The 17,900-nt window shown below is 42.9% G+C and overlaps 1 protein-coding gene across 1 annotated transcript in view; it reads left to right on the forward strand.

The window, feature by feature from the left end:
• The first annotated feature begins 6,228 nt into the window (after positions 1-6,228).
• The window catches only part of LOC141046633 (beta-1,4-galactosyltransferase galt-1-like), a 130,165-nt gene continuing 118,493 nt past the window's right edge, over positions 6,229-17,900 (forward strand). The window contains exon 1 of the mRNA XM_073541166.1: positions 6,229-6,432. The gene's annotated coding sequence lies outside the window, so the exon portion shown is untranslated. The remainder of the gene's footprint in view (positions 6,433-17,900) is intronic.

Consider the following 17,900-nt stretch of genomic DNA (forward strand, 5'->3'; position numbering starts at 1 on the left):
GGGTTTGGCTGCTCTGACCATATCTTTGGCACTTCATGATCATGCTGTGGATAAGGAACCCCTTCCCCAATTTCTTTAAATGTTAGGGTGTGTGCACACGCTGTGGATTGTGCAGCGGAATTTTCCGCGTGGATTTGTGTAAATCCGCAGGTCAAAAGACCTGCGGTTTATCTGCAGATTTTCTGCGGTTTAGCCTGCAGGTTTCCCCTGTGGTTTGACACCATGGAGCAGGTGCCAAACCGCAGCGGAATCTGCACAAAGAATTGACATGCTGCGGATTTTAAACCGTAGCAAATCTGCGTGGAAAATTCCGCACCGTGTGCACTGTGGATTTCATTTTCCATTGATTATAATGGTACTGTACACTGCAGCAGAAAATGCTGTGGACCCGCAGCGTGTGCACACACCCTTACTGTTACTGCCAGCATTATTTAAGGGGCAGGATTGCCAACGTGACTGATTTTTTTCATAAGCTATCCAGAAAAAAAGACTTTTTTTTTTTTTTTTAAAGAATAGATTGGAAAACTGTATTAAATCACCAGGATTCTAAACTATGCAGCCCATAATGCTGATCTGAAGACATCAACTGCAGTCACTGTAAAGTGATGACCATTGCAGTAAAAATAAAACACTAAGTTTCTTCAGCCTCAAAAAAAAAAATCATGGATGCCTCAATTTTTTTTTTCTACAGTGCCCTGTTTTACAGATTGTCTAGGAGTTTCTGGATGGTTGGAGCCCTAGTAAGGAGTTCACCTGTTGCAGTTGGAGTTGACACTGATTGCAGTAGTTAGTTTCGGGCGCCAGCTGCTTATGGCGGCTCTGTTAGGCCGGGGTCACACTGGCGAGGAATACGGGCGAGTGAGAGGCGCTAAAAGCACGCATTAGACACGGACCAATGATTCTCTATGGGGTCCCTCGCACCAGCCGTATATTTCTCATCCGTATTCTACGGTCCGTGCCAATCGCAGCATGCTGTTATTGTCAGCGTACTACGCCCGTAATACGCCAATGCAAGTCTATGGGTGCGCAAAAAATACGGATTACACACGGAACACACATGTGACCTGCGAGAAATACGCACCCGGTGTCTTTTAGCAAAGCCGGCAAATCGGTGCTCTTTACAGTAAACTCACACTGACAGGTTTAATAAAGAAACGAATGAATATATACACATAGAATACATATATAAATATATGCATTCTATATGTCTATATCTATTATTTTGTTTCTGTTATAAAACCTGTCATAGGGCTCCATTATATGTCCATTTTGCAAGCCTGCGAGAAAATCTCGCCATACGGATGCCATACGGATTACACACGGATGCTCACATGCGCAAAATACGCGACCACACCTTGATTACGGATGACATACGGAGCACTGTTTAGGGGCCATTCATCCGTATTACGCATGTAAAATACGGACCGTATTTTGCGTTGGTTAGTGTGACCCCGGCCTTACTGATGTTCTGATAGTGCTGATGGAAATCTTGGCTAAGGGGGTTTTGCCACTTGCCTAGTTTCACTGGATGCTGATGCAGGCCCTGCCGCTATTGCCTCTAGCAACCAACCATGAGGCCTACAAAGACATCAGAGGCTTGTCGTCACAAGCAACCAACCATGAGGCCAACAACATCGGAGGCCTGACGCCACTAGCAACCAATCATGAGGCCTACTGAGACAAAGAGGCCTGTCACTTCTAGCAACTAAACCATGAGGTCTGTCACCTCTAGCAACCAACCATGAGGCCTACTGAGACATCAGAGGCTTGTCACCACTAGCAACCAGTCATGAGGCCTACTGAGACATCAGAGGCTTGTTGCCACTAGCAACCAGTCATGAGGCCTACTGAGACATCAGAGGCTTGTCACCACTAGCAACCAACCATGAGGCCTACTGAGACATCAGAGGCTTGTCACCACTAGCAACCAGTCATGAGGCCTACTGAGACATCAGAGGCTTGTTGCCACTAGCAACCAACCATGAGGCCTACTGAGACATCAGAGGCTTGTCACCACTAGCAACCAGTCATGAGGCCTACTGAGACATCAGAGGCTTGTTGCCACTAGCAACCAACCATGAGGCCAACAACATCAGAGGCCTGTCACCACTAGCAACCAATCACGAGGCCTGTCACCTCTAGCAACCAATCAGCAGGCCTACTTAGACATCAGAGGCTTGTTGCCACTAGCAACCAAACATGAGGCCAACATCAGAGGCCTATCGCCACTAGCAACCAATAATGAGGCCTACTGACACAAGGAAGCCTGTCACCTCTAGCTACCAACCATGAGGCCTACTGAGACATCAGAAGCACGTCGCCACTAGCAACCAACCATGAGGCCTACTGAGACATCGGAGGCCTGTCACCTCTAGCAACCAACCATAAGGCCTACTGAGACATCAGAGGCCTGTCTCTACTAGCATTCAATCATGAGGGCTACTGAGACATCAGAGGCCTGTCACCTCTAGCAATCAACCATGAGGCCTTCAACAATATCAGAGGCCTTGTCGTCTCTAGCAAACGATCAGGCCTACTAAGACAGTGAAGTCTGTCACCTCTAGCAACCAACCATGAGGCCTACAACGACATCAGAGGCCTCTAGCAGCCATTCAAAATTTGTCTTTCATTTTTCCAGTATTGTTGAGAGCTGAACGCTGGTTGCTACGGGAATCCAGGCTTTAATGTCTCTGTAGGCCTCATATTTTTGTGATATAGGAATAGGGGAAGGACTTCAGGAAGACCTCTTCCCTAAGGGTATTAAAAAAGAATATACAACATATTTTACCTCACATTTGTCATTTTGGACCTCCCTCCATTACTGTTACCAGAATGAAGAAACGTACTCCCAATGATGCAGTTCAGTTGTCATTTTAGACTCCATCCTCTTCACGATGTCTCCTCACAGCTACATCAATATTTTACACACTAAAAAAAGGCACTCATCTAATAAACTAAATGCCGTTTATGATTCTTCACAACACTTTTATCTTTGCTTCCACAAAGCGTCGAGTTGCCTAGTACCTAATACTTTGGCCTAGTTTTCGACCACGCACTCCACCCTCCGTGAATACAGTTATAGATGAATGAGTTAGCTTATAGAACAAATATATTATGGCATGTTTATGAAAGAAGGCCTGCTGTTTTTAATCTTCAAGGTCTGATGCTGCACCAATGTATTATGGTGGATATGTACAGCAACCATGATGTACAGTGATGAAAATAAGTATTTGATACACTGTCGATTTTGCACGTTTTCCCACCTACAAAGAATGTAGAGGTCAGTAATTTTTATCGTTGGCACACTTCACCTGTGAGAGACAGAATCTAAAAAAAACCCCCCAGAAAATCACATTGTATGATTAATTTGCATTTTATTGCATGAAGTAAGTATTTGATACGATAGAAAAACAGAACTTAAAGGGAATCTGTCACCTACTTTTGGTGGGCTATTTAAATGAGGTCGGTCCGGTCCGATGGGTGGTGTTTCCGATCTTTGCCGCCTCCCCATCCTTGGCCGCCGTCCGCAGTTTTTTCATGAATAGGAGTAGGTGTCCGCCATTTTTCGCGCGTGCGCTAAGCATTCTTGGCTCGCGCACGCGCAGTATGCTTTGCCCAACTGCGGGCAAAGCCGAAAAGCCTGACTGCGCTTGCACCGGTTAACTAAGCCCCGGAAGTATTTTGCTGTGTTCCGGGGCCTAGTTAACAGGCCCCAGTTGCACAGTTGGGCAAAGCATACTGCGCGTGTGCGAGCCAAGAATGCTTAGCGCACGCACGAAAAATGGCGGACACCTACTCCTATTCATGAAAAAACTGCGGATGGCGGCCAAGGATGGGGAGGCGGCAAACATTGTAAACACCGCCCGTCGGACCGGACCGACCTCATTTAAATATCCCGCCAAAAGTAGGTGACAGATTCCCTTTAATATTTAGTACAGAAACCTTTGTTTGCAATTACAGAGGTCAGACGTTTCATGTAGTTCTTGACCAAGTCTGCACACACTGCATCAGGGATTATGGCCCCCTCCTCCATACAGATCTGCAGATCTTTCAGGTTTCAGGGCTGTCGCTGGGAAACATTGAGTTTCAGCTCCCTCCAAAGATTTGGACGCTGGCTAGGCCGCTCCAGGACCCTGAAATGCTTCTTAGGCCGGAGTCACACTACAGCGAGATACGGCCGAGTCTCGCAGGTTAAAACCAAGCTCTGGCACCGGCACTCCGGAGCGCAGCGTGCAGCTCCATGTATTGCTGTGCGGCTGCACGCTCCACTCCGGAGTGCCGGCGACAGAGCTTGGTTTTAACCTGCGAGACTTGGCCGTATCTCGCTGTGTGTGATCCCGGCCTTAGGCTCGGGTCACACTTGTGAGAAACTCTCACGAGTCTCGCATCTCAATACCCGGCACTGCTGTTGGGAGTGGAGTGTGTAGCTCCATGTATTTCTTTTCAATTGAGCACTCCAATCCTGAGTGCTGGGTATTGAGATGCGAGACTTGTGCAAGTTTCTCGCAAGTGTGACCCCGGCCTTATGGAGCCACTCCTTAGCTCTCTTCAGGTCATTGAACAGGTTCTCCCGTATATCTCTGGGCTGATTCCTGACCATACTCAGAATCATCTTTACTCCATGAGGCGAGATCTTGCATGGAGCCCCAGCCCTAGGAAGATTGACAGTCATCTTGTGTTTCTTCCATTTTCTAGTAATTGTGCCAACAGTTGTTGCCTTCTCATCAAGCTGCTTGCCTATTGTTCTGGGGCCTATTTCAGGCTTGTGCAGGTCTACAATTTTGTCCCTAATGTTCTTAGACAGCTCTTTCGTCTTGGCCATGGTGGAGAGGTTGGAGTGTAATTGATTGAGTGTATGGACAGGTGTCTTATACATGTAACAACTTCAAACAGGTGCAATTAATCCAGATAATGAGTGCAGAGTAGGAGGGCTTCTTAAAGAAAAACTAACAGGTCTGTGAGAGCCAGAATTCTTGCTGGTTCGTCAGTGATCAAATACTTTTTTAATGCAATAAAATTTAATTACTTAAAAATCATACAACGTGATTTTCTGCATTTTATGTTTAGATTCTGTCTCTCACAGGTGAAGTGTACCTACGATAAAAATTACACACCTCTCCATTCTATGTAGGTTGGAGGGAAAACTTGCAAAGTCGGCAGTGTATCAAATACTTATTTTCCTCACTGTATGTAGAAGAGCGGTGCGTCAGCTACACTATCAGATGTGCTACATTTATGCAGTGTGTCCGACGTGTTGATAAAAATGGCACAATTTGCACCAAGCTAAATAAACTGTCAATCTGAGGACCATAAGGCTGTGTGCACACGGTGCGGATTCTGCTGCGGTGTACAGTACCATAATATCCTATGGGAAATGGAAACCACAGAGCAGACAGTGCGGATTTGCTGCGGTTTCTAATCCGCAGAAAGAATTGACAGGTCAATTCTTTCTGCGGATTCCACAGCGGTTTGCCATCTCCTCCATTGTAGAGGTGATAAACCGTAGGGCAAAACCGCAGGCCAATCCGCAGATAAACCGCAGGTCTTTTGACCTGCGGATTTTGCAAACTCCGCACGGATCAATCGGCAGCAGAATCCGCAGCGTGTGCACACACCCTAAGTGTCATTATGTTACAACTATGGTGGTTCGTAAAAGCCTAAACCACAAATAGTTATCAGATCGCTGAGTGCCCTAAATATGAACAAGAGCAGAACATGGAGAGTATTTGTCTGATGCCGGACTATTTGATATTATTCATGCTTTATCGGTTTTTCCCCTTGCAATGCTTGCTTTTAGCCACATGATGGCGGCAGTGTTTCATTATCCATCCTTCATACTATATGCTATCAGGACACATTTAATAAAAAACTGATGTTCACCATAGTCTCAAAAATGGCACCTGGACATATAACAATTTTGCGTGAATTATTATTTTTGCATATAATCTAAATACTATTTATTAGAATGAATAGTATATAATGGTTGTGATCAACCTGGCCCATTTTAGTTTGGGCCCTAGCTTCCATGACATTCAGTGTTCTGTCTCCTGATTAGCAACAGAGAGATCCTGCACGTGTTGTCCAGAACCTAAATATTGATGGACTAGCCTTATCTCCGGAGGCTGCTGGAGCTAAAATCAACTGATTGGTGTGGGGGCCTGGTGTCAGACCCTCACCGATCAAATATTGATGATGACCTATTCTGAGGCCTTTCTGGGTCCTAGATAATATCAGATTGTATATAAATCTAGTCTTATTATCCAAGTAAGTGGTGTTCCAAAGAAATGCAGAAAAGAGTTTAGGACTACACCCACTTGGCTAGTAAGACTAGATTTATATACTGGGAAGAAGGGGCCATATCTCAGGAACAAAGAGGCGCAGGAACGACAGAGAAGCAGCCCCGATTCAGGAGAACAGCGGCATTTACACCGGGTAGGAAATTACATCTTTATGACAAGTGATAGGTCCTCTTTAGGATCAGTTTCCTACAGTCTGATAAGTTGCATGTAAATAACTGATCTAATTTATTTCTTAGCTTGATTTTTTGAGATGTACAAGGGTGCATTCTATTAGGGACCCATACATTCTCTTTGCACAGGGGCCCTGTGCTGATTATGTCCGCCCCGTCTAGCATGTGATCTTGAGTTTTGCTGAGAAGTTCCAAAACTTTGCAATTAAAACCGGAAAATACATTGATAACACTGTGTTACCAAGGTTTTGTCCCTCGGACAATCTTGAGTGTTCCTGATAGATTTTTTCATGCTGATTTCAGAAATGACTTCAGACTTTTCCTATCACGTAAGGTTTTTGAGAAATGATACAAAACATTATAATCATATTCTGTTATAATTCTAAAAACTCATGAACTTTTTCTGAAACAGTATATTCTGAATTTTCCAATGAAATAACATAAATCGTTGATCTACACATATGCAAGCATTTATTATGTGAATTCCGCGCAGGCGCAGTGAATCATTCGGCTGACCGTGCACGGAGCATACCACATCTCCTGGTCAGGGGAGGAATCAAAAGACAACACTGACATACTTAGAGCATGGCTGAATGGATCACTACCTTCAATGCCGTTCGTTGTCCCAATGATATGGAGAGAGCAGAGAGATCATGTAACAGATTCCTACTTCTGCCTTACAAATGTAACAGGATATTCAGCAAAGAACAAGAAATCAATAGAATATCCTAATCTTCCTTCAGCCATAAGACCAGTGCCACAAGATGGAAGTCTTCATGTTCCAAAGTCGCCCAAAGTATGGACAATGGAGGAAGACGAAGATGAACTAACAATGTCAGTGGAAAATGAAATTGCTGCAGACCCAGACTTTGAGCCTTCTACGTCTAATGATGTAGAAGGCTCAATTACAGGCTTGCTATGAGCGCCACCCTGTGGTCGGCGCTCATTGCAAGCCTGTAATTCTGCTGCATAGAGGTGATCTGAGCATCACCTCTATGTAGCAGAGGCGATCGCGCTATGGCAGCTTCTAGCTTCCTATGGAGGCTATTGAAGCATGGCAAAAGTAGAGAAAAAAAAGTATTTAAGAATATAAAAAAAATAAAAGTTCAAATCACCCTCCCTTTCGGGCCAATCAAAATAAAACAATAAAAAAAAATCAAACCAACACATATTTGGTATCGCCGCATTCAGAATCGCCCGATCTATCAATAAAACAAAAAATTAACCTGATCACTAAACAGCGTAGCAATAAAAAAATCAAATCGCCAGAATTACATTTTTGTGGTCGCCGCGACATAGCATTAAAATACATTAACGGGCATTCAAAAGAGCGTATCATTAAAAACATCTGATCAGCACGCAAAAAATAAGCCTGCACCCAACCCAAGATCACGAAAATTAGAGACTTAGGGTCTTGAAAAATTGGGCAATTTTTTTTTTTTAGCAAACTTTGGAATTTTTTTCACCTCTTAGATAAAAGAGAACCAAGACATGTTTGGTGTCGATGAGCTCGTAATGACCTGTAGAATCATAATGGCAGGTCAGTTTCAGCATTTAGTGAACCTAGCAAAAAAGCCAAACAAACAACAAGTGTGGGATTTCACTTTTTTCGCAATTTCACCGCACTTGGAATTTTTTCCCGTTTTTGAGTACACGAAATGGTAAAACCAATGGTGTCGTTCAAAAGTACAACTTGTCCCGCAAAAAAATAAGCCCCACACGGCCATATTAACATAGTTATTAAGGTTGAAAGGAGACTAAGTCCATCTAGTTCAACCCATATCCTATCCTAACCTGCCCTAACATGTTGATCCAGAGGAAGGCAAAAAAAACCCATGTGGCAAACAGTAAGCTTCACATTGGGGAAAAAAAAATTCCTTCCCAACTCCACATACGGCAATCAGACTAGCTCCCTGGATCAACGCAATATTAAGGAAACTAGTGTATATAGCCTGTAATAATATACTTTTCAAGAAAGGCATCCAGTCCCTTCTTAAATTTTAGTAGGGAATCACTCATTACAACATCATATGGCAGAGAGTTCCATAGTCTCACTGCTCTTACAGTAAAGAATCCGCGTCTGTGAGTATGCTTAAACCTTCTTTCCTCCAGACGTAGAGGATGCCCCCTTGTCCCCATCACAGGTCTAAGAGTAAAAAGATCATTAGAAAGCTCTTGGTATTGTCCCCGCATATATTTATACATTGTAATAAGATCACCCCTAAGCCTTCGATTCTCCAAACTAAATAACCCCAAGTGTAATAACCTGTCTTGGTATTGCAGACCCCCCAGTTCCCTAATAACCTTGGTCGCTCTTCTCTGCACCCGCTCCAGTTCAGCTATGTCTTTCTTATACACCGGAGACCAGAACTGTACACAGTATTCTAAGTGTGGTCGCACTAGTGACTTATATAGAGGTAAAATAATGTTCTCCTCATGAGCATCTATGCCTCTTTTAATGCATCCCATTATTTTATTTGACTTTGCAGCAGCTGCCTGACACTGGCCGCTAAATGTGAGTTTGTCGTCCACCCATACACCCAGGTCTTTTTCAGTGACAGTTTTGCCCAGTGTTTTACAATTAAGCACATAATTATACATCTTGTTCGTTCTACCCAAGTGCATGACCTTACATTTATCGCCGTTAACGCTCATTTGCCATTTATCAGCCCAAGCTTCTAGTTTACATAAATCCTCCTGTAATATAAAATTGTCCTCCTCTGTACTGATTACCCTGCAGAGTTTAGTGTCATCTGCAAATATTGAAATTCTACTCTCTATGCCCCCTACAAGGTCATTAATAAATATGTTAAAAAGAAGCGGGCCCAAAACTGACCCTGTGGTACCCCACTGCTAACCGTGACCCAGTCCGAGTGTGCTCCATTAATAACTACCCTTTGTTTCCTATCCCTGAGCCAGCTCTTAACCCAACTACACATATTTTCCCCTATCCCCATTGTTCTCATTTTATGTATCAACCTTTTGTGTGGCACCGTATCAAAAGCTTTTGAAAAGTCCATGTACACCACGTCCACTGCATTCCCTTGGTCCAGTCCAGAACTTACCTCTTCATAAAAGCTTATCAGATTAGTCTGACAGGAACGGTCCCTTGTAAACCCATGTTGATATTGGGTCATGAGGTTATTCTTCTCCAGATACTCCAGTATAGCATCTCTTAGAAAACCCTCCAGGATTTTACCCACAGTTGAGGTTAAACTTACTGGCCTATAATTTCCAAGTTCAGTTTTTGTCCCCTTTTTGAATATTGGCACCACATTTGCTATACGCCAGTCCTGTGGTACAGACCCTGTTATTATGGAATCTTTAAAGATTAAAAATAATGGTCTATCTATGACTGTGCTTAATTCCTGCAGTACTCGGGGGTGTATCCCATCCGGGCCCGGGGATTTGTCAATTTTAGTGATTTTTAGACGCCGCCGTACTTTCTGCTGGGTTAAGTAGGTGACATTTAACGGAGAATTTTTATCCATGATCATGTTATCCGTCATGGGATTTTCTTGTGTAAATACTGATGAAAAAAAGTCATTTAGCATATTGGGTTTTTCCTCATCCTCATCCACCATTTCACCCAGACTATTTTTAAGGGGACCAACACTATCATTTTTTAGTTTCTTACTATTTATGTAGTTAAAGAATATTTTGGGATTATTTTTACTTTCTCTGGCAATGAGTCTCTCTGTCTCAGTCTTTGCTGTCTTGATTTGCTGTTTACAGAATTTATTTAATTTTCTGTATTTATTTAATTCCTCATCACTACCTACTTGCTTTAATTCTCCAAATGCTTTATTTGTATCTCTTATTGCTCTCCTTACAGTTCTATTTAGCCATAGTCGTTTCCTCCTATTTCTAGCATGTTTATTCCCATACGGTATATACTGTGCACAGGTCCTATTCAGGATGCTAATAAACGTCTCCCATTTTCTTTGTGTATTTTTATGTCTCAGGATATCGTCCCAGTTAATTGCACCAAGATCATCTCTCATCCGTTGGAAATTTGGCTTCCTGAAGTTTAGTGTCCTTGTAACCCCTCTACTACACATCTTATTAAAGGATACATGAAAACTTATTAATTTGAGATCACTATTACCCAAGTGACCCTCAACCCTTACATTTGATATGCGGTCTGGCCTGTTGGTTAATATTAGGTCTAGCAGTGCCCCCCCTCTTGTTGGGTCCTGAACCAGTTGTGAAAGGTAATTGTCTCTCGTAGTTGTCAAAAACCTATTACCTTTGCTGGAACTGCAGGTTTCGGTTCCCCCTTTGTATTTCAGGGTAGTTGAAGTCCCCCATAATAATGACTTCTCCTTGAGTTGCAGCTTCATCTATTTGCTTTATGAGGATATTCTCTGTTGCTTCCATTATTTTTGGAGACTTATAACAAACCCCTATCAGTAATTTATTTTTTCCCCCTCCCCTTATCTCTACCCACAGGGACTCTACATTTTCATTAGATTGATATATATTATCACGCAGGGTGGGTTTTAAGGATGATTTTACATATAAACACACGCCTCCCCCTCGCTTATTTGTTCGGTCATTTCTGAACAGACTATAGCCCTGTAAATTAACCGCCCAGTCATGGCTCTCATCCAGCCATGTCTCAGATATCCCCACCATGTCATAATTATGCTCCAACAACATTAACTCCAATTCCTCCATTTTGTTGGCGAGGCTTCTGGCATTACTATACATGCACTTTATGTATCTCTCTGTACCTCTATTCTTTCTTAAATTATTAACTGTTCTAACCCCACCCCCAATTTCATTATTTGTGCCCAGGTCTCTATCTGCACTGTCTTCCCCTCCTATAAAAGGAATACCCTCCCCCCGTCCCTAGTTTAAACACTCCTCCAACCTTCTAGCCATTTTCTCCCCCAGCACAGCTGCACCCTCCCCATTGAGGTGCAGCCAGTCCCTAGCGTAGAACCTGTAGCCAACTGAGAAGTCGGCCCAGTTCTGCAAGAACCCAAACCCCTCCTTCCTACACCAATTTCTGAGACACTTATTAACCTCCCTAATCTCCCGTTGCCTCTCTGGCGTGGCACGTGGTACAGGAAGTATTTCCGAAAATACCACCTTGGAGGTCCTTGCTTTAAGCTTACAGCCTAATTCCCTGAAATCATCTTTAAGGACCTTCCACCTACCTCTACCTTTGTCATTTGTGCCAATGTGCACCATGACTGCTGGATCCTCACCAGCCCCTCCCAGTAATCTGTCAACCCGATCAGCGATGTGTCGGACTCAAGCGCCAGGTAGGCAACACACCGTTCGACGATCCCTGTCTTTGTGACAGATTGCCCTATCTGTTCCCCTAATAATTGAGTCTCCCACTACCAGAACCTGTCTGACCTGCCCTGTTCTCCTATTTCCCCCCTTACTGGAACAGACACTCCTCCGGCTTTCAGAGGACATGCCTTGCTGCAGCAGTGCTACTCCTGCACTAACACTCCCCTCATCTGCCAACTTAGCAAACTTATTGGGGTGTGCCAGATCAGGACTAGCCTCCCTGGTGCTCTTCCCTCTACCCCGCCTTCTAACTGTCACCCAGCTAGCTGCTTCATTGTCCTACAGCTCCAACCTAGCATCCCCCCCTCATCTATCCCATTGAGCGTCTGCTCAGTGAGCAGAAGACTCCTTTCCATATTGTCTATGGATCTCAGTGTTGCCAGCTTCACATTTAGATCCAGTATCTGGGCTTCCAAATGCACAACGTGCTCACATCTCGCACAGCAGTATGCAACCTCGACCGGCTGTTCAAGGATTTCATACATGCGGCAAGACGTGCACTGGATGGCATTGGCAATAGTGGAGCACATGCTAATGGGGATTGCACCAGACAATAAGATATGCAAAAATAAATTAAAAAAAAAAAAAAAAAAGTATTAATATAATATAACAGCAATTCAGTAAGACCTCCCTTGGAAACTCCCTGAATCCAAAGTCACTGAATCTCAAGTCACACACTTACCACATTCGCACTTACGCTCAGGTCACACTCAGCTCGTTCACACTCGCTCAGGCAGAAGATTTAAAATTTTTATTTTTTTTTCCCCCTTGTACCAGCACACCACCTTGCTGCTCAATGCACTTCCAAAAGTGACGTAAAAATAGAAAAGTTATGGCTCTGGAAAGAAGGAGAGCGAAAAACAAAAGCGAAAAATTGAAAAAAAGCGCCACTCATGAAAGGGTTAAAAACCATACGTGATACAGACTTTTGGAGAACATATGCATGTTCAGCATATCAAAATCTATCAGATACAATAAAATTTTTTCAGGGGACAAGAACTTCCCTGAAATTTGTTGCGCAGTATAAGTGGAAGTTTTTGTCCAGCGTGGTGGAATCTCATGACACTGTTTCAAATTATAAATAATAATTTTATTAATTTCAGACTATTCATCATTTTAACACTTCCCATTTCAAAATCCATTGTTGCTGAAGGCCGCAGCTCTGGTTCCTCTATATATTCTAATAGGGCATATGTAAACCGGTTTTCCCCTGTTTTCATTCTTTTAGAGGTCTCCTGCCCCCATTCTATCTATAAAATGCTCAAAGAAAACTGTTCCTACTAACCACCTCCTATAAAAAGTGCATAAGTGTCTAAAGCCCCGAATCAGGACATGGATCCTATAGATCCTAAACACAGAGGCGCACAACAGGATGTGTTCACAATTCTAGATGACCCATCTTTAGGATTGATGGTGAAGGTCTGACTCCCACCACCAAGGACAGAGACGCACAACACGATGTGTTCACAATTCTCGATGACCCATCTTTAGGATTGATGGTGAAGGTCTGACTCCCATCACTAAGGACAGAGGCGCACAACAGGATGTGTTCACAATTCTCGATGACCCATCTTTAGGATTGATGGTGAAGGTCTGACTCCCACCACCAAGGACAGAGGCGCACAACAGGATGTGTTCACAATTCTCGATGACCCATCTTTAGGATTGATGGTGAAGGTCTGACTCCCACCACCAAGGACAGAGGCGCACAACAGGATGTGTTCACAATTCTCGATGACCCATCTTTAGGATTGATGGTGAAGGTCTGACTCCCACCACCAAGGACAGAGGCGCACAACAGGATGTGTTCACAATTCTCGATGACCCACCTTTAAGATTGATGTTGAAGGTCTGACTCCCACCACCAAGGACAGAGGCGCACAACAGGATGTGTTCACAATTCTCGATGACCCACCTTTAAGATTGATGTTGAAGGTCTGACTCCCACCACCAAGGACAGAGGCGCACAACAGGATGTGTTCACAATTCTCGATGACCCATCTTTAGAATTGATGGTGAAGGTCTGACTCTCACCACCAAGGACAGAGGCGCACAACAGAATGTGTTCACAATTCTCGATGACCCATCTTTAGGATTGATGGTGAAGGTCTGACTCCCACCACCAAGGACAGAGGCGCACAACAGGATGTGTTCACAATTCTCGATGACCCATCTTTAGGATTGATGTTGAAGGTCTGACTCCCACCACCAAATCTTATGCCTGCCATCCCATTGTTGCTTACCAGGGATGACGACTACCTATCTGATATTGATGGCCTAGATTGTTGATGCATCTCACTCCAGTGCCATCCCCGGAGTAAGGTTTCTAGTAGAGCTTTCAATTTGGTTAATTTTTTGCAATTTCGGTACTAAAATTTACCCAAAAAAAGTTTAAATTTTTTTTATTTTGGGGCAAAATCAAGGACCGCCTGCATAATTTTGAAAAATTTGCCACAAAAAACTTCAGCTAATGCCAAAACACAAAATTAGAAAATTAAAATTAATCACCACTGATGAAACTTGCCCATTTGGATGCATTCGGTGCAAAATCCTAGAGTGCAAAAAGAAAGGCACACAAAAAAATTACTTAAACTGCAAACAATGAATCGGGGGTTAAGTTTATTTTCATAAGAGACATTGCAAGGACACAATAATCCACATGAGTGAAGGGTTAATCCCCTCCATGCTGTTTCAAGGTCTTGCCTAAGTGAATCTTGCTGTCTGTAGACGTTGGGTCTGTGCGGCCTGTGCCTGTCAATTAATATTAATGCATGCATCTAAGAGCTCTGCATTATAACGAGCCGTCCCTTATCCCCTATGTCAAAGCGAGATGATGAAAACGACAATAAAGGGGGATTCCACCTAATTCCATCCTCTGACACCTCACAGAGATGCATGGGGAGACAGCTCTTTGTGCCAGCTGTGCTACACATTGAGAATTATCATCATGACCAATGTCATCATCTGACCTGTTGGACTTAACATGGCGTTCCCTGTTAAGGTAGTTGTCTGCCATGTACAATCTGATAAAAACAAACTAATCCCAAAGTGACTACCATCAATCAGCTGTAATCTGTGGAGGAACCCAGCAGTGGTGAGTGTTTAATTTCTCTGCAGCGCCACTACAGGAGAAAAGAAGTATTACAGAGTTCTCATATGAATCAGTGAGCCATGTTCATGGCGCATAGATATCCCAGGTCGTACAGAGCAAGAAATAAGGAGGCCATATAACCTAGGTAGCTGTCAGCAAAACACTCAATTGTCCAAGAGGATGTCTCCATCTCCCGCCCAATACACAAGCATGCTCATCATGTCATCTCAGTAGGGAGAGGAGAATGAGCCCTCTGGCACATCTAGAGGGGGCATTTTCTGTGTAGACAATGATCTGTGACATCAGAGTTCCCTCAACATTTACCATCTGGGAGAATTGTAACACTTCTACTTTAGATGGTTGTCTAAATGATATCAGGTGTATAATCTGCCCATCATTCTTACATCAGGTGTATAATCTGTCCATCATCATTGCATCAGGTGTATAATCTGTCCATCATCCTTAAATCAGGTTTTTAATCTGTCCATCATCCTTACATCAGATGTATAATGTATAATCTGGCCACCATCATTACATCAGATGTATAATCTGTCCATCCTCCTTACATCAGGTGTATAATGTATAATCTGTCCACCATCATTACATCAGATGTATAATCTGTCCATCATCCTTCCATCAGGTGTATAATGTATAATCTGTCCACCATCATTACATCAGATGTATAATCTGTCCATCATCCTTACATCAGATGTATAATCTGTCCATCATCCTTACATCAGGTGTATAATCTGTCCATCATCATTACATCAGGTGTATAATCTGTCCATCATCATTACATCAGGTGTATAATGTATAATCTGTCCACCATCATTACATCAGATGTATAATCTGTCCATCATCCTTACATCAGGTGTATAATCTGTCCATCATCATTACATCAGGTGTATAATGTATAATCTGTCCACCATCATTACATCAGGTGTATAATCTGTCCATCATCCTTACATCAGGTGTATAATCTGTCCATCATCCTTACATCAGGTGTATAATGTATAATCTGTCCACCATCATTACATCAGATGTATAATCTGTCCATCATCCTTACATCAGATGTATAATCTGTCCATCATCCTTACATCAGGTGTATAATCTGTCCATCATCCTTACATCAGGTGTATAATCTGTCCATCATCCTTACATCAGGTGTATAATCTGTCCACCATCATTACATCAGGTGTATAATCTGTCCATCATCCTTACATCAGATGTATAATCTGTCCACCATCATTACGTCAGGTGTATAATCTGTCCATCATCCTTACATCAGGTGTATAATCTGTCCATCATCCTTACATCAGGTGTATAATCTGTCCATCATCCTTACATCAGGTGTATAATCTGTCCATCATCCTTACATCAGATGTATAATCTGTCCATCATCCTTACATCAGGTGTATGATCTGTCAATCATCATTACATCAGGTGTATAATCTGTCCATCATCATTACATCAGGTGTATAATGTATAATCTGTCCACCATCATTACATCAGATGTATAATCTGTCCATCATCCTTACATCAGGTGTATAATGTATAATCTGTCCATCATCCTTACATCAGATGTATAATCTGTCCATCATCCTTACATCATGTGTATAATCTGTCCATCATCATTACATCAGGTGTATAATCTGTCCATCATCCTTACATCAGGTGTATAATCTGTCCATCATCCTTACATCAGGTGTATAATCTGTCCATCATCATTACATCAGGTGTATAATGTATAATCTGTCCACCATCATTACATCAGATGTATAATCTGTCCATCATCATTACATCAGGTGTATAATGTATAATCTGTCCACCATCATTACATCAGGTGTATAATGTATAATCTGTCCACCATCATTACATCAGGTGTATAATGTATAATCTGTCCACCATCATTACATCAGATGTATAATCTGTCCATCATCCTTACATCAGGTGTATAATGTATAATCTGTCCATCATCCTTACATCAGATGTATAATCTGTCCATCATCCTTACATCAGGTGTATAATCTGTCCACCATCATTACATCAGGTGTATAATCTGTCCATCATCCTTACATCAGGTGTATAATCTGTCTATCATCCTTACATCAGGTGTATAATCTGTCCATCATCATTACATCAGGTGTATAATGTATAATCTGTCCACCATCATTACATCAGATGTATAATCTGTCCATCATCATTACATCAGGTGTATAATGTATAATCTGTCCACCATCATTACATCAGGTGTATAATCTGTCCATCATCATTACATCAGGTGTATAATGTATAATCTGTCCACCATCATTACATCAGGTGTATAATCTGTCCATCATCATTACATCAGGTGTATAATGTATAATCTGTCCACCATCATTACATCAGATGTATAATCTGTCCATCATCATTACATCAGGTGTATAATCTGTCCATCTTCCTTACATCAGGTGTATAATCTTGTATGCAATGACAAAAATACACTGGCGCTTCTTAATATAAAGGAAAGGATATTTGCAAGGTAGCCGCTGCTGGTATGCGTGCTGGGTCTGTGCACACCCAGAAGAGGAAAAAATGACAGATAAAAAGAATACCTGCGCTGGCTAACTATATCCAGTAATGATGATGTACAAAAATCCCCTGAGTGAACAAAGTGGTAGGGAACCAGGTAAACCTTGATAAGTGTACCACTTACTTCCTGTTGGTTGCGGGGTAGGAAACAGATCCATCGATTGCCACGTGAGGAGGTGGCTGTGCCGCGGTGGTGGAAACAGAGACGCAGCACCAAGGAGGCGTCCCTCCTGTGAGTGTTGGTGCGGAAGCGTCTCTGATGCTGACAGCCGCTGGGTGGATGAACAGTGGTGGAGCACTCCGGCCGAGAGGCGCCGCCGGTGTGCAGCGGCTAAAGCGAGGAGGGGGAAGCCAGGTGACGTCACTGGGAGGGAAGGGACGGGAGCGCGTGCAGGCCAAACTAGAAGCCAACGCGTTTCTAAGGACCTTCTTGCGAACCTTCTTCATCAGGGCTGTCAGACC

The sequence above is a fragment of the Dendrobates tinctorius genome, unplaced genomic scaffold, assembly GCF_039654945.1.
Source record: "Dendrobates tinctorius isolate UK_male_01 unplaced genomic scaffold, ASM3965494v1 ptg000120l, whole genome shotgun sequence".
NCBI lineage: Eukaryota > Metazoa > Chordata > Amphibia > Anura > Dendrobatidae > Dendrobates > Dendrobates tinctorius.